This window comes from Heterodontus francisci, chromosome 30 (assembly GCF_036365525.1).
Source record: "Heterodontus francisci isolate sHetFra1 chromosome 30, sHetFra1.hap1, whole genome shotgun sequence".
NCBI lineage: Eukaryota > Metazoa > Chordata > Chondrichthyes > Heterodontiformes > Heterodontidae > Heterodontus > Heterodontus francisci.
This window is the reverse complement of record NC_090400.1, coordinates 43,114,044-43,139,366: the sequence shown is the minus strand read 5'-3', so window position 1 is coordinate 43,139,366 and position 25,323 is coordinate 43,114,044. Positions and strand designations below refer to the sequence as shown.

Sequence of the window (25,323 nt, the reverse complement as noted above, 5' to 3'; positions counted from 1 at the left end):
ATCAGTCCATGGCTGATATATCGAAGATCCCAATACACTGAAATGCTTTGGAGCAACTGGGACTTCAGTGAAAAGATTCCAACATATAAATAGTCACAAAAGTCAAAGGGACAGTTAAAATTGCTTTGAAAACATGGGACGGCCTCATCTTGCTCCAGACAAGTCACCTTTCATTTTAAAAAATATATTTTCGAATTCTCAATAGGTGGAGCGGAGGTTTCTCTTTGGTATGTTCCCATCATGGTGATGGACATTAGTGCAAAGGAAAAATTCTTTCTTCCAATATAATAAAAGCAAAACATTGCACATGCAGGAGGCACTTCCAGAAGGCATTTGACAAGGTGACACATAAAACATTATTGCGCAAAGTAGGAGCTCATAGTGTAGGGGTTAACATATTAGCATGGATAGAAGATTGGCTGGCTGGCAGAAAACAGAGTATGCATAAACGGGTCCTTTTCTGAACGGCAGGATGTGGCATCTGGAGTCCCGCAGAGGTCCGTGCTGGGGCCTCAACTTTTTACAATTTATATCTATGACTTAGATGAGGGAAACAATGGCATGGTAGCTAAATTTGCAGATGACACAAAGATAGGTAGGAAAGAATGTTGTGAAGAGGACATAAGGAGGTTGCAGACCAATATAGATAGGTTGAGTGAGTGGACAAAAATCTGGCAGATGGAGTATAATGTGAGAAAATGTGAAGTTGTCCACTTTGGCAGGAAGAATAAAAAAAGCAGAGTGTTACTTAAATGGAGAACGACTTCAGAACTCTGCGGTGCAGAAGGATCTAGGTGTTCTAGTGCTTGAGTCACAAAACGTTGGTATACAGGTACAGCAAGTCATAAAGAAGGCTAATTGAATGCTATCCTTTATTAGGAGAGGAATAGAAAATAAAAGTAAGGATGTTATGCTTCAGTTCTACAGGGCATTGGTGAGACCACATTTCGAATGCTGTGTGCAGTTTTGGTCTCCTTATTTAAGGAAGGATGTGAATGCATCAGAGGCGGTTCAGAGGTGGTTTACGAGATTGATACCTGGAATGAGCGGGTTGTCTGATAAAGAAAGGTTGGACAGACTGGGCTTGTTTTCACTGGAGTTTAGAAGAGTAAAGGGAGACTTGATTGAAGTATATAAAATCCTGAATGGTCTTGACAAGGTGGATGTGGAAAGGGTGTTTCCTCTTGTGGGTGAGTCCAGAACTAGGGGGCACTGTTTTAAAATTAGGAGTCACCTTTTTCCGACACAGATGAGGAGAATTTTTTTCTCTGAGGGTTGTGTGACTTTGGAACACTCTGCCTCAGAAGGTGGTGGAAGCGGGGTCATTGAATAATTTTAAGGTGGAGGTAGACTGATTCCCTTGCCGAGCAAGAATCAAAGGTTATCGTGGGTAGATGGGAGTGTGGAATTCGAGACACAAACAGATCAGCCATGATCTTATTGAATGGCGGAGCAGGCTAGAGGGCTGAATGGCCTACTACTGCTCTTAATTCGTATGTTCATATGCTGGAAATCTGAAATAAAAACAGAAAATTCTGATGCAAGGTCACAGACCTGAAACGTTAACTCTGCTTCTCTCTCCGCAGATGCTCCCCGACCTGCTGAGTATTTCCAACACTTTCTGTTTTTATTTCATTCTTTCTTCCAACTTCATTACTGTTAGGACCAGGTGAGAAAGGTTCCCTCTCAGCCTTTCTCTGGTTTAACCGTAACACTGTTTAATTGTAAAACACCGGGGTTTTAGCTCCCCCTCAGTAAATCCTTGTTCACTGCTCCAATTGTAAGGCAAAGAAATCAAACAGGTTTCCTCAGATTTAAATAAGAAAGGTAGAAGCTTATTAAACTTAAACTCTAATCCGGTTAACGATTATGAATATGTGATGCGACCATGCTAGCATGCATACGTAATAAACACACACGCAGATACAGAAAAAGTAGAATGAATAAAGGGGAAAGGTTTGAGGCAATATCTGGTAGTTACAGTCCTTTAAGGTCAATGTGGAGTCTTTGATTGACGTTACGTCTTGCAATTCATTGGGGTCCAGTTCACGCTACAACATGTGGGAGTCTTTTCTTTCTTGAGGTTTACGTGTCTTCCTTGGGTCCCGTAGCTTGGGAAAAAGAGAGAGAGAGAAAGAGAGAGACAGCCAGGAGAGAGACTTGCTTGTTTCAGCTTCAGTTGCACACTGCCTTCTGAATTCAAAACTGTTTTGTGGCTAGTTCAAAAAAACCTGGACCAGCCAGTTAGTCATGTGACCAGCTGGTTTAACCAGTCCTGGCTCTGTGATTTGTATCATCTTAACAAGGCCTGGAATGCGCTTCCTTATACCTTCAATGTCTGGTGATTAAAATCCATTTAGGTTAATTGGAGCAGGGAATAGCCCTTTGTCTCCACAAGCAGTTTCTCTTGATATGCAAATGTCCTTCCAGCCCAGTGTCTGGTGATCTTCAAACAAGTCATTTCTTCACTCCAGCAACAGTTTACAATCAATGTTCATATGACAAAATTAATATGCCTCATTCTGGGCAAGTGGGGGTTGGCGTGACACTACCCAATCCCAAAGATCAGATACCTAAGATGAAACAATAGTGCAAAGATCTCTCTGATCAATGCACCCTAACTACAGCCTCAAAAGAGAATCTTTTCTGCCCCAGTGTATTTATATATCCTGCATCAGCCATTCTTGTGACCGGAGTGAGAAATTGCCAGTTTAGTATCAGTCAGTGTTGAATTGGGGTTGGGATTTGTCAGCAATTGAAGCAGCTAATTTGCAAACAGTACAGTCCACCACTGACCACCTCCAGGCGCGTATCCATTGTCTCTCGAGATAAGGAGGCCCAAAAGAAAGAACAGTCCCAAAATAAAGCAATGAGATATATGACATAAATCTGTTTTGGTAGTGTTCTGGTCTATTTCTGTCTGGCAACGCCTCAAATTTACCATTCTCATTCTGTGGGCTGTATTTTATCAGCCCTCTAGGGACAGGCAGGGAGGCTGGGGGGGCCCATAAAATGGCAAGGGAAGCGGGGTGCGGCGTGGCCTTCCTGACCCCATTGAATTTAGTCAGGGGTGGGGAAGGTCGAGGTCAACCCTACCTTCAGTTGCTTAAGCCCCAAACTCTGAAATTCCCTCCCTAAACCTCTTTTCCTCTCGACCTCTCCTTCCTCCTTTAAGTTCTGTCATAAAACTTACCTTTCTGACCTAGCTTTTGGTCACCTGTCCTATGTCTTCATGTCAAATTTTGACCAATAATAACCTGTGAAACAGCTCGAGATGTTCTTCCTATGTTAAAGGTGCCACATAAATGCAAGTTGTTGTTGTGTTATCTGAGCAACGAATATTAGCTAAAAGCGCAGGAAGGACTGCTCAAGTGATTGTTACTTTCAATGTGTGTGGTTAGCTTCACCCAAACTTAGTTCACATGGACTTCTACAGCAGATGGGGAGTGGGGTTGGGGGGGTGGGTGCGTGGTTTGCGAGAGATAAACAGAAGATCTTTATCCCATCATTGTCAGGAAATTGGAAGGGGCACTGGGATATCTTCCTAGACATACTAAACCTCTCCGCACATGCACACATGTTGAAAATAATATTCAGCAAGGAGTTCTCCCTGTCAAGATTCATCTCCCAACCAACACCAAAACAGATTTTAATTGATAATACATCTCATTGCTGTTTTTGTGACCTTTGTGCCACATTTACTGATTAAAAACAATGGCTACAATTCAACGGTAACTGATTGGCTGTAAAGCCCTTTGAGATAGCCTGAGCAAATGTAAAACACGCTACATAAATACATGTTCCTCCTTTTTGGGGCTGACCTGTAAATCGATAAAGGAATAAAACCTTTGATTCTTTTTTAAATACGAACATACGAATTAGGAGGAACAGTAGGCCATTCGGCCCTCGAGCCTGCTCCGCCATTCAATAAGATCATGGCTGATCTGTGTGTGTCTCGAATTCCACACTCCTATCTACCCCTGATAACCTTTGATTCACTTGCCTAACAATTATTTATCTACCCACATCTTAAAATTATTCAATGACCCCGCCTCCACCACCTTCTGAGACCGAGTTCCAAAGTCGCACAACCCTCAGAGAAAAGAATTCTCCTCATCTCTGTCCTAAAAGGGCGACCCCTAATTTTAAAAACAGTGCCCCCTAGTTCTGGACTCCCCCACAAGAGGAAACATCTTTTCCACATCCACCTTGTCAAGACCGTTCAGGATTTTATACACTTCAGTCAAGTCTCCCCTCACTCTTCTAAACTCCAGTGAAAACAAGCCCAGTCTGTCCAACCTTTCCTCATAAGACAACCCACTCATTCCAGGTATCAAACGAGTAAACCTCCTCTGAACCACCTCCAACGCATTTACATCCTTCCTTAAATAAAGAGACTAAATTATGTATTACAGCTTCATAGTTGGTGTCAGCAGTATGAATTATGGAGCCATTTAAAAAATATAAACATTTTATGAAGTGGGATGAGCTATACGGGTTGCTGGTGACTTTGTAAAGACCAGCAGTGTTAGAAAATAACGTTGCTGATCTAATGAAAATAGCAGCATTGGTGGCAGCAAAGTGGCGAACAATGTTGGGAGAGAAACAGCAGTTGTCGCGTGGATGATAATGACAGCAACTTGGAGATGGAAACAGCCTTGGGTTAGGAACTGAAATAGTAGAGACAGGGCTGGGTGCAAGACAATCAGGAGCTGTAATAATCTGGTCCCATTTTTCTAAGTTTCACTACCCTCATTGTTGTTACTAGAATTGCATTCATAGAAGGATTCTTCAATAATTAACTTTAGCTATTGAGAAGTTAAGAAAAGCAGTAAGCAGCCACAATTAAAAGTATCATCCACTGGTCTCACAGTGGAATGTTTGATTCTCATTCCCAATGCCCAGCCAAGCTTTCAATCCTAGCTTTGCAGGTAATTTTTATTTGTGTACCTTCTGGATGCAAAATTGGACAATTTTCTGCAGGTCACTGGGTTAGGTATCTTAGTGATGAAGAGCTTCACCTTAGGCCGGTATGGGGGGGGGACTGGATAGATTCAGTAGGGATATCTTTTGCATTCCCTAAAATGTGTCTGCCGTGAAGCAAGATGCAGCATAGCCAATAAATCAACAGCCTAGGCTGACCAAATGAGAAAAATGAATGTCAATAAAGCAGAATATTAAATACTTTTGTTTTAATGTCAGACGCGTTGATGATTAATCTGTTTCGGGTAGTACAGCATGTCCAAAATGCCTGCAGGATGGGAAAGAGGCTTTGACACCTGCAAATTCTTTTACATGCAACTGTTAAAAGTCTGGACCTGACTACAGTCCAATAAAAGTCACGCTGTAGAAACACAGAAACATAGAAAATAGGAGCAGGAGTAGGACATTCGGCCCTTCGAGCCTGCTACGCCATTCATTATGATCATGGCTGATCGTCCAACTCAGTTACCTGTTCCCGCTTTCATCCCATACCCTTTGATCCTTTAGACCCAAGAGCTATATCTAACTCCTTCTTGAAAACATACCAAGTTTTGGCCTCAACTGCTTTCTGTGGTAGTGAATTCCACAGGCTCATCACTCTCTGGGTGAAGAAATCTCTCCTCATCTCAGTCCTGAAAGGTTGACCCCATATCCTTAGACTATGACCTCTGGTTCTGGACTCTCCCACCATCGGGAACATCCTTCCTGCATCTACCCTGTCAGGTCCTGTTAGAATTTTATAGGTTTCTATGAGATCCCCCCTCACTCTTCTGAACTCCAGCGAATATAATCCTAACCGACTCAATCTCTCCTCATACGTCGGTCCCACCATCCCAGGAATCAGTCTGGCAAACCTTCGCTGCACTCCCTCTATAGCAAGAACATCCTTCCTCAGGTAAGCAGACCAAAACTGCACACAATATTCCAGGTGTGGCCTCACCAAGGTCCTGTATAATTGCAGCAAGACATCCCTGCTCCTGTACTTGAATCCTCTTGCTATGAAGGCCAACATACCATTTGCCTTTTTTACCGCCTGTTGCACCTGCATGCTTACCTTCAGTGACTGCTGTACGAGAACACCCAAGTTTCGCTGCATATTCCCCTCTCAGTTTATAGCCGTTCAGATAATAATCTGCCTTCCTGTTTTTGCTACCAAAGTGGACAACCTCACATTTATTCACACTATACTGCTTCTGCCACGCATTAGCCCACTCACTCAACTTGTCCAAATCACCCTGAAGCCTCTCTGCATCCTCCTCACAACTCACCCTCCCACCCAATTTTGTGTCATCTACAAATTTGGAGATATTACATTTAGTTCCCTCATTTAAATCATTAATATATATTGTGAATAGCTGGGTTCCTAGCACCGATCCCTGCGGTACCAAATGCCTGCCATTCGGAAAAAGACCCATTTATCCCTATTCTTTGTTTCCTGTCTGCCAACCAATTTTCTATCCATCGCAATACACTACCCACAATCCCATGCGCTTTAATTTTACATGCTAATCTCTTATGTGGGACTTTGTCGAAAACCTTCTGAAAGTCCAAATAAACCACATCCACTGGCTCCCCCTCATCAACTCTACTAGTTACATCCTCGAAGAATTCTAGTAGATTTGTCAAGCATGAGTTCCCTTTCATAAGTCTATGCTGACTCTGCCCGATTCTACTACTGTTCTCCAAGTGCTCCGCTATAAAATCTTTGATAATGGACTCTAGAATTTTGCCCACTACTGACGTCAGGCTGACTGGTCTATAATTCTCTGCTTTCTCTCTACATCCCTTTTTAAATAGTGGGGTTACATTAGCTACCCTCCAATCTGTAGGAACTGTTCCAGAGTCTATAGAATCTTGGAAGATGACCACCAATGCATCCACTATTTCTAGGGCCACTTCCTTAAGTACTCTGGGATGCATACCATCAGGCCCTGGGGATTTATCGGCCTTCAATCCCATCAATTTCCCCAACACCATTTCTCTACTAATACTGATTTCCTTCAGTTCCTCTCTCTCACTAAGCCCTGTGTTCCCCAAAATTTCTGGTATGATATTTGCGTCCTCCTTTGTGAAAACAGAACCAAACTATGTATTTAGTTGGTCAGCCATTTGTTTGTTCCCCATAATAAATTCCCCTGTTTCTGACTGTAAGGGACCTACATTTGTCTTCACCAATCTTTTTCTCTTCACGTACCTATAGAAACTTTTACAGTCAGTTTTTATATTCCCCGCAAGCTTGCTCTCAAACCCTATTTTCCCCTTATTAATCAATCCCTTGGTCCTCTTTTGCTGAATTCTAAACTGCTCCCAATCCTCAGGTCTGTTGTTTTTTTCTAGCAAATTTATATGCCTGTTCTTTGGATCTAATGCTATCTCTAATTGCCCTTGTAAGCCATGGTTTGCCTACCTTTCCCGTTTTACTTTTGCGTCAGACAGGAACAAACAATTGTTGCAGTTCATCCATGTGCTCTTTAAATGTTTGCCATTGCCTATCCACCGTCATCCCTTTAAGTATCATTTCCCAATCCGTCATAGCCAACTTGCTCCTCATACCTTCGTAGTTTCTTTCACTAAGATTCAGGACTCTAGTCTCAGAATCAACTACGTCACTCTCCATCTTGATGAAGAATTCTATCATATTATGGTCGCTCATTCCCAAGGGGTCGCGCACCACTAGACTGTCAATTATTCCTCTCTCATTACACAATACCCAGTCTAGGATGGCCTGTTCTCTAGTTGGTTCCTCAACGTATTGGTCCAGAAAACCATCCCAGGAATTCCTCCTCTATGGTATTGTGACTAATTTGATTTGTCTAATCTATACGCAGATTAAAGTCACCCATAATTACAGATGTTCCTTTATCGCATGCATCTCTAATTTCCTGTTTAATGCCATTCCCAACATCACCACTACAGTTTGGGAGTCTATATACAACCCCCACTAATGTTTTTTGCCCCTTAGTGTTTCTCAGATCTACCCATACAGATTCCACATCGTCAGAGTTAATATCTTTCCTCACTATTGTGTTAATTTCCTCTTTAACCAGCAATGCAACTCCACCACCTTTTACTTTTTGTCTGTCCTTCCTAAATACTGAATACCCCTGGATGTTCATTTCCCATCCCTGGTCACCTTGCAGCCATGTCTCCGTAATCTTGACTGAATTATACCCGTTTACATCTATTTGCATGATTAATTCATCCACTTTATTGCGAATGCTCCGCCCGTTAAGGCACAAAGCCTTAAGGCTTGTCTTTTTAACATTACTTGTCCCCTTCCCACTATTTTTCACTGTGGCCCTGTTTGATTCTGGCCCTTGATTTCTCTGCCTATCACTTTTCTTATTCCCCTTACTATCTTTTGTTCTTGTCTTTGATCCCCCCTCCTCTGACTCCTTGCAAAGGTTCCCATCCCCCTACCATTTTAGTTTAAACCCTCCCCAACCACTCTAGCAAATACTCCCTCTAGGACATCAGTCCCGGTCCTGCCCAGGTGTAACCCATCCAGTTTGTACTGGTCCCACCTCCCCCAGAACCAGTCCCAATGTCCCAGGAATCTAAAACCCTCCCCCTCATACCATCTCTTCAACCACGTATTCATCCGATATATCCTGCTATTTCTCCTCTGACTAGCACGTGGCACTGGTAGTAATCCTGAGATCACTACCTTTGAGGTCCTACTTTTCATTTTACTTCCTAGCTCCCTATATTCTGCTTTTAGGCCCTCATCCTTTTTTTTTTAAACCTATGTCGTTTGTACCACGACCACTGGCTGTTCACCCTCCCCCTTCAGAATGTCCTGTAACCGCTCTGAGAATCCTTGACCCTAGCACCAAGGAGGCAACATATCATCCTGGAGTCTCTTTTGCAGCCACAGAAACACTTATCTACTCCCCTTACAATTGAATCCCCTATAACTATTGCATTCCCACACTTTTCACTCCTCCCCTGTGCAGCAGAGCCAACCATGGTGCAACGAATTGGGCTGATGCTGCTTTCCCCTGAGAGGCCATTCCCCCCAACAGTATTCAAAGCAGTATATCTGTTTTGCAGGGGAATAGCCATAGGAGATTCCTGAACTGCCTGCCTAGTCCTCTTGCTCTGCCTGGTGGTCACCCATTCCCTTCCTGCCTGTGGAGTCTGAGCCTGCAGTGTGACCACCTCTCTATACGTGCTTTCCACGATACTCTCCGCCTCGTGGATGCTCCACAGTGTTCCCAGCTGCCGCTCCAGCTCCGAAACCTGGGTTTCCAGGAGCTGCAGCTGGAGACACTTCCTGTACACACGCTGGAAATGTTCCCGGCTTCCGACATGGAGCACGAGGAGCACACCACGGCTTTGAGCTCTCCTGCCACGACTGAACCCTTTAAATTAACCTTTAGGAAGATCTTAATGCCAAATAATATCAGTTACTCTAGGGCCATTCTTCCTTGGTCTTTGTTACTACAGAACTCCCTAAAAAAACACTACTTACTATATATGAAAAAACTGTAAACCTTACTTACCTTAGATACTTACCCAGCTATTTCCGAACAGCAGTGACTCACCAACCAATCACCTTGCAGCTTTCCTGTGACATCACTGATGGCTTTTTTTTCCCTCTTTTTTTTCAAAACTCCAGCGCGCTGTAAGAGGTCCGACTGCTCTCCGCTCCTGAAGGTAAGTGAAGGCCCCGAGCCTCGCGCTGGATTTATCTGCTCCCGGTTCTGGTTGTTTCCACACAGGTCCACTGTATTTGATATGATTTTGAAAATCATGAGGGATGAGACAGAGTATTTAGGGAGAACCTGTTCCCATTGGAAGAAGGGTCGAGAGCCAAAGGACACAGATTTAAGGTGAATTGCAAAAGAGCCAATGGCAGCATGAGGAAAAGCTTTTGCAATGCAGCGAGTGGTTAGGCTCTGGAATGCACTGCCTGAGAGTGTGGTGGAGGCAGATTCAATTGTGGCCTTCAAAAGGGAAGCAGATAAGCACCTGAAGAGAAAACAATTGCAGGGCTACAGGGAAAGGACAGGTGAATGGGACTAGCTGAGTTGCTGTGGCAGAGAGCTAGCATGAACACAATGGGCCAAATGACCTCCTCCTGTGCTGTAACCATTCTACTATTCTATTCTATGTATGGAATAGCCAAAAATAAATGAAAGACTTTACTAGTGTATTAGCTTTCTCTTCATACAGTTTTTACTGGAAACAGCAGCCTTTATTTTTGCGCACTGAGCCATCAATTCTCATCTTTTCTTTGTAAATGTTCACATTTGGTCCAATTCTGATCTTCACAATTGTTATTTCATCTGTCTGTGCAGACCAATGCTAACGAATAAAAGATAGCAGATGGACTCTCTCTCGGTTTAGCAAATGCCTTTTTTACCAATTAGCTAATTTCAGAATTTACACTTCTTCCACCAGATTGAGCAGTACATTTATAACATGCTCTCCATTAAAGAGTGCAATTAAAAGCCCTGCCATAAATCTCTATATTGCCCTCTCTGGAATGCATAGTGACCTATTTCTAAAGCTGCCAGCAGCTTTGATCCGCCCACTATAAAACAATTGCTCATATTAAACGGTAACAGCCAGGAAACAATATTTGAAATGCTTTCAAAATTATATAAATGTAATTTTTATAAAAAGGCATTTTTTATGGACTACGTCTGCAAATAACACACACAGATTTTTAATCCTTTTGTAGCTGTACAATCACAAAGTTCACCAAGAAAGATAATAAACAGGGACAAGCAGGAATTTGGGTCATGATGTTTGTCTGAAGAACTTGGCTTCTTCTGGTCCTTCAGCACACAAGACAATCTCTGGGGATTTTACTCTGCCATTTTAAAAAGGTTTCTCGTAAGGTGTGGTGACCTCTCACTTTATTACAGCAATGATATCTAGGCAGTGCCACAATCATAACCAAAAGTTAAACACAAAAAGACTCAGTGCCCACTACAGGGAGGGTAAGATGATAGAAATGGTGGGCTAGCTGTTGAAATTTTAACAGTGAAAATTCCATTGGAAAAGTCAAAGGAGGTGGGTAGAGAATATCTGGCTAGTCAAGCAAGAGATCCAAAGTTCTGTGAGGTTGCTTTCTTCTAGCTAATGTTTCCAGTAGAATTACAAACACATTCAAAAAGAATGTTGCTTGAAAAGCTGTCAATTAGATCAATTGTTCACAAAAGTAATTAAGTAATTTCTTATCGGAAATTATGCTGCTGGGAGCCTATGCCAAATAGGGGAGGGAGGCCCAAGATGCAAAAGGGCCCGAGGCTATTTGCCTGGATACTCCGTGGGGGTGCAGGGGGTCGTGGGGGTTGGGGGGTGGGGGTGGAACGAGAATCTTTTTCCCCCCAAGGAATAATAGAAAGTAGTCATTGTGGAAGTCATCAATTGAAGATCCCTGGCTATGAAAGTTCAAGTCCAACCTGGGCCATGACTGGTGCCTGACATTTAGTTGATATTCGATGTAGAGCCAGTGTTGGGCCGATTAGGTTAGCTTAAGTGTTCTAATATTCTGGTTTTTTCCTTTATAGTTTTGAGTGTGATTTTGGGGACATTATCTGTTAAGAGTTTTGAACTTACCAAGAATATACCTCAGTCTCCATCGAAGAGTACTTCTTACTGCAATGGGATTTTATTTCCACTCAATACTTCACTGCTAGTTTTTCAATATTTCTGCATTAAGTGAAACATTCAGAGCAGTTGAGAGTCAGAAACATTTTGTTGGAGAATGAGTGTTGATAGAGTGCCAATATGCTAAATGCTGACATACATCAGTGACAGAGGACATTAAACAGCTCACTGAGCCAGCTATTTTCCTAGTTGCATTAACTTGCTGCCATAGAAGTGTGACATAAATCCCTCATCAGACTGCTCTGTACACTATTAATACAAGCAATTTGGAGAATTATATAAAAGGCGAAATGACTTTGAATGGAGCCATTAAATCCTTTCTTAAAACATTTTTTTTCCACAGGATGTGGGTTATGCTGGCAAAGCTGCATTTATTGCCCATTTCTAGCTGCCTGGAGAAGTTGGTAGGCCACCTTCTTGAACCTCTGCAATCCTTGTGGTTATACTGCATTTATATGGTCTTATGTAGGGAATTTGAGGATCTTGGCTCATTGACAACGAAGGAATGGTGATATATGTTCAAATCAGATGGTGTGCGACTTGGAAGGGAACTAGAAAGCGACAGTGATTCATGATATTACTGCTCTTGCTCTTCTCAATGGTAGAAGTTGCAGGGCCAGGAGGTGCTGTTGAAGTAACCTTAGTGAGTTGTGGCAGTGCATCCTGTACATTATACACACTGCAGCAACTGATAGTGGAGGGGTTAAATTTTGAGCCCAGTGACAAGGGCACTAATGAAGCTGACTGCCTTGGCCGAGATAGTTTTGAACATCTCAACTGTTGCTGCAGCTGCACCCATCCAGACAAATGGTACATATTCCATCACACTCTGGATTTCTGTTTGTTTTCAGCATTCAACATCTGAACCCAAAACCAGTGGCTTTTGTGGGTGCATTTATATAGTCATTTTAGTATTACTGAAACATTTTGAGACTCCGGGATGAGGCAATCTCATTGTGTTTAGGTTTTATGCCATACAGAATTCAACTCAAACTGTGTCTAAACAGCATACAGATTGGATAACGTGAGCTTTTTAAAATTTGCAGAGTTTATTGAAATGGACTACAAGTGTTGGCACTTTCATCCACCCTCTCCAAATGTGGAAGACACAATGCTGGGCAGCATGCTCTCTCCTGTCTGGAAGAATCTGTATCAGAACCAGGCAGGAGCAGACAAAGTATTAACAGTCTCAGAATGGCAGCCAAAGTATAAACACACTTCCAGTAAGCACAGACCCCCAATGATTATAGAAAATGCAGAACACAATTGAAATATAACAGTACAATTCTCTTAGCAACCCACAAAGCATAAAACATAATAATGTCCACTGACAATGTTGCTACTCATTTAATGATTTTTACTTGCTATAAAAATTAATTAAATGCATTTTACAAATTCCTCTCAATCAAGGAAATATAAAACCACCTTACGGGCTTTTATCCTTTTCCCACATAAACATTGTCCACCATCAAAGAAAGTGTCATGACATTGACTAGCCCGGTAGCTCCAAGAACTGAGTACAGGAATATTGACCAAAATGTCGTGAACTTAAATTACAGCCTCGTCTGACATTTAACCTTATGACCTCATTGACCAAGTCTCGTTAGCCTTTTATCACTCAGCAGCAAATACTTTTAGGAAGTAAAAGCTGGGTACTTCAAGCCTGACCCTCTCCCCCACCCAACACTGGCACATTTTTCGCAAGAATCACAAGTCAGAAGCTGGAACTTTGGCTGATTATTTTTCCCCTCCTTAAATCAATGCACCTTAAATCACACAGTTCAGAGTCTATTCAAACATTTAGAGGTCCAAATAAAATATCTGGAATTCCAGATTCAGCATGCGTCAACTCCTGGCCTAGTGTCCCTGTGAGTCACTGTTCTTAGAACTAGAATTTGGTGTGAATCAGACTTCCTTGGCAATCCAGATTGGACGTCTTTCAGTATTGGCTTGTCAGCCGTGGTTATCAAAGCTCAAAGTCAAGACAAACGCATCTGAGGCTGTTCCATATCCAATTTCTAATGCTCACGACAGTTAGCCAAGTTATACACTTCCATTTCAGTAATGTGGATTTGAAGGCACCATTTACAATTTTACTATTAATTCCGCTGTCAGCAGACATAAACCATTCCAGTAATTATATTTGCTTTACAAGATTAAAACTCCTGTTGCCATAACAAATGGTAAACTGAATTTTCTGAGGCTCTGGAAAAAATTTAAGAGAATCCCAGCTGAATTGGGAGCGACGAAAAGAAAGTAATTATTATTATTGGCTTCAGGACATTTCTGTAAACTGTCATTTTTTTTTTGCAGACAATTTGTCAATTCTTTATTTAACCCAAACCATCAGTTGTTGTCAGGTCTCTTTGAAGGTGACCAATATAGTAAAATGAGCACTCTACTCTGATGGCAGTGAGGAAAGGCAATGCCTAAGGTTATATTAAGTTATGAGAGATCAGTCTTATCCCAAGTTTGGTCCCTGCTCTGTGCGCAGTTAGCTGATCATAGACAGGTTAGCAGCTGAGGTGCCACAGTTGGCCCCAGCGCAAAGAAGAGGAATGATCTGGTCAACATTCCACTCTTGATCATTATCCATGTGATTCTTATTGGGAAATGTGATTGTTGACTGAGACAGGATAGCAGTTGGCTGACCTACCTTCTAGTTGAATAACCTTTGTCATGGTTCATGCCAAATAAATGATCGTCTAAGCAAGGTAATGGAGGACTGAGTGCCCATGGAAGCATAGACCAGCAAAACCCAGTGGGGTAGAGTTTCCTGTTCCTGTATTGCTTGGATGCAGCAACTGCAGGAAAATCATGAGGACAGGAATGCTCATCTCTAAGTGGAGTGTCCAGTGTAAGTTTAAAAAAAAAGCTACTTTTATGTGGAATGCTTGTTGTTTAGAAGGGGCAGGAATGGTCCCACCTGCGCTCCACAAGGAGTGCTTGTGCCTCCCCATCTCTGGCCTTTCTCCTTTCTCCCTGGACCAGCATGGGCTCAGCAAGCCCCCTCCCCCCTGCATTTACTTTATGCCGAGGATGGTTGCCCTGGGTCCCTGGCAGTGCCTGGCTCCTACCCCAATTTCCTGCTCCAGGATGAGAGAGCTTTTAAAAATCTAAATGAGGCATGGCTGTTGGAATCAGCTGGCCCTCACTTCCTTCATGACTTCCATGTGCTTCCCACTTTGCACCCCCCCACAACATACACAGTGATCCCATGCTGAGTCAAAATCAATGCCAGTCAGTTTGTAACAGTGGTAAGTTGTTTAGCCGGGAAAGGCAGTGCAATTTCTAGCCTACAAAACTCAAACTTCATTTCTTCAGCTTGCAACCTTTTTTGGTTTGCTGATCTGCAGACTGAGGGAATAGAAGAAGTACATCAGTGAGTTAATGGCCTACCTTAAAGAGATATCAACATCATCCAGGCGTTTGTAAATAATAGTGAGATGATGTTGTGGCACACATTGCTACTGAATTTTGTAGAAATTGTACTGCAGGGTACAATCCGTTAATACTGCCACCAAACCCAGTTAAGGTTGAATGCAGAGGTTAAATCCAGCTTGCTTCTTTAAAGTATAAAACCTCTTGAAGTGGTCCCTTTGATCAACTTGTCCATTCCTCACTCCAAAAGAGCAATATTTCCCTTAAAACTGATTTGCCTAATGATGCCTATCCATCACATATGTACCAAGGTCAGCCTATTGTCCACATGAGATTTCAGGGGAAAAAGATTGAAAACCACCAAAATTAATGTGTAAGAGTTTATTTATTGCAGTAAGAAGTTACTATTTTTCTTTGGGAATCAGTGAGTTGCACTGAAAGTAAATGAGACACGACAGGCCTGCACAAGTAAATGCCAATAAAATGCACCTACAAATCCTGATGACGAGATCAAAGTGACCACATCATAGCATTCGGCCCCAAAAAAACTGTATCCATCAGTCCAATGAATGGAAACAAGTATTGAACAACCAGGGCAAAGATAAATTCAAACTCCTGAATGCTTGATGGCAGTGATGGTTGAACGGAATTGAACAATACCCTATATTAACAGTCCTCAATCACCCATATAAACTGGTGGCCATATGCAACCATTTGTGGGTTACGATGAAGAGGATTTGCTCAGTTCTGCATACTGTCCTGTTCACTATGACGTTCCGGTCCTCCTATCTACCACATTTTCTTCAATCCATGAAAAATATTTAACTTATTAATATAGTCTCAAATAGCAAATTAAACTACCAGCTGTGCAATGTCTGCGTTTTAAGGAGGAATGGAGGAATGAATTAATTCGAAATCGGGAGGTTCTGCACTGCTCATGTCCAATTTACGAGGTTCAGCCATACTCATACTCGTGTCATTGTTTTTGAGGTTTACCATTTTGCAAAGACTGAAAACTGCAGCCGCACATGAGCGGAGCTTCACATGTGCTCAACTGTGCTGTTAGGAAAAGCAAGCACCACATCACACAGTGTATTTACCCCGAGCACCAGGAGAAACTTCACACATGCACATCAGTCTCCAGTTGCATGAACAAAATAAATGCATTTCTTATTTCAATCCTTAATTTGACAAAATCAAGACCATATCAAAATCAAAAGGAAAACACAGTAGCCTAGAAATAAGTATTTGTGATGGTCACCAGCAAATAAAAATGCAATAGTTAAAACAGTAATATTAGATTACAATAATAGCTTGCACTGATGTAGCATCTTGTCAGCTTGGGTCAGTGATAGCACCCTCACTTCTGAGTCAATAGTGTTATGACCAGGTGAGGAAGGGGTCTGGGGCTCCCCTTTCGGCCTTTTCCTGGTTTGGCCGTAACAGGGTTTAACTTTTAAAACAGTGTTTTTAGCTTCCCCTCAGTGAGTCCTTGCTCACTGCTCTCTAATTGTAATTACAAAGAAATCAACCAGACAGGTTTTTTCAGATTTAAACAAGAAAGGTATAAGTTTATTAACCTTAAAACTCTAACTCAGTTAAAACTACTAAAAATATGCACCGTGACCATGCTAGCATGCATACGCAATACACACACAAACAAATAGATACAGAGGAGGAGAAAGAATTAAAACGGGAAAGGTTAGTAGTAGTAGATGGAATTCAGTTACTGGTTTTGGGTTGGATGCAAAGTCTTTGATTGAAGTTAAATCTTGCAGTTCTTTTTGGGGCCCAGTTGTACACTTTCAAACTTGTTTAGCTGGTACCAGAAGGCTGCAGGAGTCTTCTGTCTTGAGTTACTTCCATAGGTCCCTGGAACTTTGCATGAGAGAGAGAGAAGGGTGCTCTCTTCTTGAAGTTCAATTGCAGTTTGCCTCAAAACTTTACTGAGAGCACAATTCAATTAATCGTCAGGTTGGCCAGCAGGTTAGTCCAGGACTAGCTCCTGGTTTGAAACAGCCTCACGTACGAGGTTTGTGGATTCCTGCAAGGTTTGTAGATTCCTCCAAGCTTACCAGACACTCTCAGTTGGGTGGGGGGAGGGGCAAAATGCTGGCTCTTTCACAGTCAATGACTGACAAAGTTTTTTTCATAATCACTATTGACAAAACCCATCTGCCTAATTGGATCAGGGAGTACTCCCATTGTCTCTCCATGCAACTGTCTTTCAGAATGCAAATGTGCAGCCACGTTTTCAGCCAATGTTCTGTAGTCTTTTAAAAACAAGTTATGTTCAATGTCCAGTAGGTGCTCAAATAATGCTCCATTTGACTAAATTAATATGTTTCCATTTGGCAGGTGCGGTCTCCATCACAATAGGTCGTGTGCTTAAGTCCCACTCCAGAGATCAAGTACATTATCCAGACTGACATTTCACCGCATAGCCCTCTTTCCATTGAACTGCTAACCCAAGGTCCCACCTGTCCAAATGGCTGTAAAACATGCTGGTGGCATTATTTGAAAAAGAACAGAACATTCACCCAGTATCCTGGCCAATATTCCTCACTCAATCAACACTGCCAAAAACAGATAAACTGGTGATTCATTCATTTGCTGTTGTGGAATCTTGCTGCGTGCAAATTGACTGCCATAATTGTCTACAAAACAAGAATGACCACAGTTCAAAAGAAATTAATTCTCTACAATATACTTTGGGACATTCCGAGAAATATGAAAAGGTGCCATTTAACACAAGTCTTTCTTTTATGAAGTAAAATGTTCCAAGGCATTATTTCCTTTGCACACTTATTTGCTTATAGGAAACAGGAGTAGGCCCCCGCTCCTCAAGACTGCTCCAATATTCAATTAGAAGATCTGTACCTCAACTCCATTTACCTGTGCTGGTTCCATAATGCTGATATCTAACAAAAATTGGTCTCAGTCTTGAAACCTCCAATTGTGCCAGCATCTACAATCTTTTGGGGAGAGAATTCCAGATTTCTACTACCTTTAGTGTGAAGGAGTGTTGCATTTATAGTTGCACAGACAGATTTTCACTTGCTTTTTATGCTGTATTAGAGAGGAGAGCAGTGAGTGTAACGCAGCATGTACCAGGCACCAGCCCTGAGTGCAACTGAAAAGGTGCGCAAGACAGATTCGCAAAATTAATAATTAAGATGTTTGAAAATTGGATTCATTGGCAAGTCCATCAATTTGAGCAAAAAGCAGGAACTTGAAATAATTTTAAAATATAAGAACTTAATTTTGAAAATCCATAATTTTAAAAAAAAGGCAAATTTAATCTCGCCATGCCCATGTAAAGACCCACAGTGTACATTCCTGCAGGTGCCATATTTAAGCTGCAGCACTTATTTCCTTCTCCATTGATGATTTTGGACCCTCCATTATATTAGTTTGTTTGTAGTACTCTGCCGATGCCAATAAGGATTAGTGGGTAACTATTCGATTGCAGGACTCAGCTTTATCAAAAGGATTGCGTTCAAACAACCCTACCAAAGTTTGTGGCACCTCTTACCAAAGTAATCACTGCAAGTGTGAGAGCTCACACAAACTCTGTCTAGAATGAAGTTACAGTCTTATATGGCGGGTTCTGCTGTGTCATCCTAACAGAAATCAAAGACAACCACAGATGGAAAATGTTTTCAGCTGTCTAAATCTCATTTGCAGGCCATTGAATCTAAATGGTATGTCTTGCCCTCCTGTTCTCACTAAACCTCTCCCCTATTATATTATTCGCAACCATGCCCTTATTTGCAACCCAACTCCTTGCCCTCACCGTCTCCTGTGGCATATCTACTCCCGTCGACTTAATTACGGAAAAGGCCATCTCCAATCACTTCCTTCTATCCCCAGCAACCATATCTCTGTTTCTTCCAACCCCACTGTCTTCTGCATTCGCTCTGGAAGAAATTCTTTCCCATGATGTTTACAATTCCCAACTTCTTAGCGTTGGCCTGCTATTTGCCGCAGTTTTTCTGCAGCCAACAATGTTCTCAACCACTCCCTCACACCCACCTTCAACGCCCTTGTCCTCAGTGGAATGAGAAGTTTGCTCACACTCATTCAAGACCAAGAGACACAGGGCCGGATTTTATTCTGGCAACAAGGGTTTTAGTGGTGGCCGGAAGGCGGGGGGAAATCCCCCAGTGGAACCTAATGGCAGGAAGCCAATTAAATACCTGCTGTTAGGGATGCTGTCCCTTTAAGGATGAGCTCCTGCCTCCAGAGCTACTGGCCAATTGGAGGACTGGCAACTGTGCGGTACCAGCAGGCTACCAAGAATGGTGGCCACTGCCAATACTGCAGTAGATCTACAGTACTGAAGAATGGAGGAGACCCCAGGACAGGGGAGTGGGATTGGGATCGCCGGGGTCAATCAGGCAGACCCGGGCAACGGGGTGGTGGGGGAGGGGGGGCGGTTTCTTCCTGGGGGGTGTGGCCATCATCGCTGGGGACCTCCGGGAGCTATGGATTGCTCCCCCAAAGGATGGACCTCTCCGGAGGCCACTAGGTCTCACCTGGCAGCGTATCCATGCTGTGGAAAGCCCCTCCACCCTCCATTAAATTGGAGTGCAGATGGGAAGAGGCCCTTAAGTGGCCATTAATTGGCCTGGAGTGGAACGCCAACATCAGCCTTCCCCCTCCCGGACAGAATGGTATAGGGCTCAGACAACATTGGGAACGGCATCCCTTGCCATTTTGTTGGCACCCCCTCCTCCTTGCCTGTCTCAAAGGGCAACATAAAATCCTGCCCACAGACCTCAGTGCAATTAACAGCACCAGATTTGGGGGGACCACATCAAACTTTACTGGACTACACTCTGCTCTGCCAACAGTGCCCACTATTCGATTATCATCCTGGGAAAGCAAAGGTAACCTTGGCTTTTTTCCCTGTATGCCCAACTGTTTCCTTAAATCCCCTTCTACCCTTATCTCTAACAAATATAACTTATTTGTCACCAAGTTTAAGACCATCCATTCAGCTGCTTCTATTTTCCTCCTTTCTGCTTTGACTACCAATCCAACTTCCCTGTACTAGTCCTGAAGCTGTGCCATGTCTTTCTAGTTTCTCTTGCATTTTCCCCCCTTGCCCTCTAATATCATTGCAACCATGAGAGCCACCAGCCTCCAAGCCATTCCAACTAAACTGCTAACCATCCAACTTCCCTTTCCGACCTCTATGCTAACTGACAGTCTAAATGGTTCCCCTTCATCAGGGTCTGTCTCATTCCCTTTCAAAACAGCAATCATCAACACCACTCAACAACAACAACAACTTAATTTATTTAGCATCTTTTAATGGAATAAAACACCCGAAAGCATTTCACAGGAGCATTTAAAACAAAATCTGACACCGAGCCACTTAAGGAGATAATAGGTCAGATGAGCAAAAGCTTGATCAAAGAGAAGAAAAAACCCTTGATCCCTTTGTGCTTAATAACTAAAGCTTCACTTCTAACCTCCCTCTTGTGTCAAAGTCCTTGAACATTTTATGCTTCTTAAATCCATGCCCAACTTTCCTAAAACTCTATTTGAACTTTTCCAATCAGGTTTTTACACCTGCCAAAACAGGCCTAACCAAGGTCACCACTGACATTGTCTGCAACGATGACTATGGTGCATTAACCCTGCCTGGCCTCTCTGCAACCTTTGATACAGTCAACCTACAATCACCCTACTCCAGATCAATGAGACTACCTTCACTTCGTTCCACTCTTTCCTCTCTCATCATAGCCATCCTGTCCTGCCCCCATATCATTACCTCCGAAACCCCCAAGGATCTATCCTTGATGACACCCCCCAGTTTCTTCCTCATTCACATAGCAACACCACCTGCAGACATGAAGACACCGACAATGGCAGTGGTAGTATAGCTCTCCCTCAATATTGCACTGAAGTGCCAGTTCTGTGCTCAAGTTTCTGGAGTAGGACTTGAACCCACAACCTTCTGACTCAAGAGGCAAGAGTACTACCCACTAAGCCAAGGCTGGCACCTTGGTGGAACAAATTGTCACAATTGTGACAATTACCACTAAAAAGTGACATCAAAAAAGCTGTTAATTTGAAAAAAGCCAGGTCACAGTTGAATAGAATATTCATTCAGGAGTGGCATCTAAAATTCTTAAAGTGCTACAGATCACAAGACGAATGATTTTAATATGTACCTATGCAAGGGAGACCTTGACTTACTTTGTTTATTGCCTTTCAATAAACAATGAGATGAGCAGGTCACCTCTACTGAAGGGAATATGCATGAATGAAAGGATTTATTTTAACACCTCTGAATTTACACAGGAGATACACCAATCTTCACGACATACAGTTAGGAGCACTCTAGGGGATTGCCATGTTACTGGATATTTATTATAAACAAATGCTAACAAATAATTGAGTCTTCAGGCAATCTATGAAATAAATCTTCCATAGCTCCACTCACTATAGACTGGAAGTCACTTTGAAGCTTAATAAAATGAATGCACTCTCAGCAATCCATCTTGAAATGTGGTGCTCATAATTCAAATATAACACACAGAATTTATAAAATAAAATATACATAAAACATACATATAGATACATAAAATACATAAGGTTAAAAGGCAATAACACATCAGAAACTGAAACATCTTATGAATTTTATCTCAAGCCTTAACACATTTTACCTTTGTCATTCCTCATAATAAAGGTATTAAACTTTACAAGTGATAAGAAATTGTATTCATGCTAAATATTAGCAGGTAATTTGAAGTTCTGGTAGAATTTAACTAGCATCTGTACAGGCCAGAAATATGCTGGGTCCAGATTAATCAAATATCATTGATATACACCATCTCCCATTACAGCCTGTAGCGTAGATGTGAGTGTTCTCATCCTAATGCTCATTACAAGGTTTGGATAAAGAGAACTCAAACAATCTGATACCCTTCCATAATACTGACCCATCTTCCTATTACAGTGCTTAGTAGTTTCTTAAATGGGTAGTGTCCTGGCCTCAACCAATCTTTCTGGCCTCTTCGTGGTGCCTGTCATGAAATTACCTTGAACATGTGCTCTCTTTCATCCTGCTGATGATATATCTGAAAGTATTTCCCCATATTTACTTTCTCTATCCCACTAAGTTTTCATCATGATTTCCCCTTGGAGACATTTTTCAGGATTGAACAGCCCTGGCTTATCCACTTGTTTCCCATAGCTCATTCCCTCCATCCTCCCAGGTCACAATCTGGGTGTTGCTTGTATATCTGCAGTACCAATACTGATATAAATTACCAACAGCGAATTTCAGACTTCTATTGCCCTGAACAGGGAAGTCTTTTTAAATAAGCATTTTGAAATAAAAATGGTGGCGACAGTACAGCAGATTGGAATGCAAATTCACATAGAAACATAGGAACAGAAATTGGCCATTCAGCCCCTCAAGCCTGTTTCATCATTTAATGAGATCATGGCTGATCTGTAACTCATCTCCATATAACCACCTTTGTTGCATATCCCTCAACAACTTTGGTTAACAAAAATCCATTAATCTCAGATTTAAAATTAACAGCTGGTCGAACATCAATTGCCATTTGCAGAAGAGAGTTGCAAACTACTTCCACCCTTTGCGTTTGAAGTGTTTTCTAGTTTCACTCCTGAGAGATCTAGCTCTAATTTTTGGACTAGTCCTAGTCCTGGATTCCCCAACCAGCGGAAATAGTGTTTCTCCCTTTACCCTATCTGTTCCCCTTAATATCTTGAAAACTTCAATCACTTCAACTTCAATCCCTAACCTTCTAAATTCCTGGAAATTCCACAAACCCTAATTTGTGTAACCTCTCCTCATAATTTAATCCTTGGAGTCCATTTGTCATTCGGGAAATGATTGTCTCCACAGTAAACTTGGCCATAGCATCAGAGGATAAATGTGAAGCAAAGGCTGGACACGTCCTACTTATAATTTGGAAAAAATGAAAAAAAGCGAGAAACTTGCCTAATATCCTCATTCAAATCTAGAAACTGGCTTAGAAATGACTTTGGCAAAAGTCCAGGAAACACATTGCCAGCCTCAAACAGGGATTGGTACACATCATGGAGGGGATCATTTTAAAATGTGACAAAAAAAGTTTAAGGATGGTTTCCACACTACACTTGTAGAAAGCCGAGAAGTGCTTTTGCTTCTCACCTATGTTGCAGTTATGATCTGAATGCACCATGAATCGACAATATGAGTCTGACCTGACAGCAGAATGAACCACAGCAAACACACAGCAAAAGGAAGGAATTTCACCCCATTTAGTTTCTGAGGATGTTTAGGCCTTTGCACTCTATGTTTAGTGTCAGTGCAGAATGGATTCGGCTTTGTATTGATGCTAAACATCCAAACTGTGAATACAGCTGAATTAACTGGAAAGCCTAAGTTCACGATATATTCATCACATAAGGATCAAGTAGTTGACCAAATTTTACGAAACAAAAAGACTTGGAGTAGCCAGGTTCCTCAGTGATGCCGTTCTCTGCTTAGTCTCCCTTCAGGCTCTGTCTCTTTTTTGATGCAGTGTTACTCAATACAGCCTTTACAGCACAGCTCCATAAATAGAACTAGAGCATTGCCTTGACTGAACTATGACTGAAAGCACCAGTCCTCATTGTTCAGTCAGCAAAAATACATTGGAATGCCTGCTGTAACCCAACAAGCTTCAAAGCTCTCATCTAACTACCTTTCATGAGCAAGTATATGATGCATGGGACAGTGTTCAGTGTGCACTAAGGCTCTGGATTTGCCATGTTTCTGAAGATTTTACGGTGAGACATCCCAGCATTTCTGCTTTATAAAATTACAGCATAGCAGGCAACAATGTGGCCCATCGTGCTGGAGCCGATGCTAGCTCCTCAACTGGACTGTCCACTCTAACCACATTTTCCTGCCCTTTCCCTGTCTCTTTTCCAAAAATTGATTCAACACCCTTTTAAATGATGTGACAGTGCTTGTTTCAATAGTCACTTCAGCTAAAGTTCATTTTCTTACAACTGCCAGTGGAAAGATTCTTCTCACTGCGCACTTTCTTCTTTTAGTTATAATCCAGAGTCCATGCCTCTTTATTAATAATTCACCAAATTTCTTCATTTTGGAAATCTCTGAAGCATACATTCCTAAAAAGAACATGACTTTGGTATTCCCCTTTGGTGCCTACAATCAATAATGCAAGGGCAAGCCTTATAAGGGGAGATGATGGCATAGTGGTAATGTCACTGGACTAGTATTCCAAAGACCTAGACTAAGACTCTAAAGACATACGTTCAAACCCCATCATGGCAGCTGGTGGAATTTAAATTCAGTTAATGAACGAAAATCTGGAATTAAAAGCTCGTCTCAGTAATGGGGACCATGAAAGTACCATTGATTATTGTAAAAACCCATCTGGTTCTCTAATGTCCTTTAGGGAAGGAAATCTGCCGTTCTTACCTGGTCTGGCTTACATGTGACTCCAGACCCACAGCAATGTTTAACTGCCCTCTGAAATGGCTGAGCAAGCCACTCAGTTGCCAAGGGCAATTAGCAATGGGCAACAAATGCTGGCCTTACCAGTGATGCCCACATCCCATGAAAGAATAAAAGAAAAATTCCTACTACACCAATCCCCTTTGCAACCAACTTCTGGAAGGCACCACACTCAAGCAGACATGATTTTTCCCTCTCCTCACTCCCATCAGAAACCACTTCAGCCTCTGCTCAGCAATTCCCTTCTTTGCACCTTCAGTGTGAATGGCTCTGTCTAGTACCAGTCTATGGTGCACTAATGCTGTGAGATATACCTGTACACAGTTGTTTAACTTCACCATTCCAGATTGTTGCTTCAATTGGGGATTCAGCCTGATCAAACGCGTCATCCTGAAGATCACCGACCTCAAAATTACTTTGCAGGTTAATAGTATACGACTGCTCAAAACATTTGTTGTAAATTCCACTCAGTACTATTTAGTGGAAGCATTAATCCATTTCGAAACCAGTTCCAGCTAAATAATATTTTATGCTAAATTAATGACTTTTTAGTAAGAGACAAAAAATGAATATTAAATGTAAATCAGACATCATGAGATTTTTAACAATGCAGAGGGTTGTTAGGACATTGCATGCCCTATCAGAAACAATAGTGAAATCCATAATAACTTTTAAAGGAGGAGTAGATATTTAATTAGAAAATAAAAACGGATATGGTGGAATGGCAGAGAACAGGAACTAAGCAGGTACCTCTTTCAAAGAGCTGACACCAATTCATTAATAAAAATTCCATGATTCAGATTCCTGTTTTAAAAACAGTCCTGAGAGCAAGAGATCCC

At 42.0% G+C, this 25,323-nt stretch overlaps 1 protein-coding gene across 1 annotated transcript in view; it reads right to left on the bottom strand.

Annotated features, from left to right (window-relative positions):
• LOC137346515 (coronin-6-like) overlaps positions 1 to 25,323 on the bottom strand; it is a 226,905-nt gene that overhangs the window by 40,272 nt on the left and 161,310 nt on the right. The gene's annotated exons all lie outside the window — the stretch shown is intronic.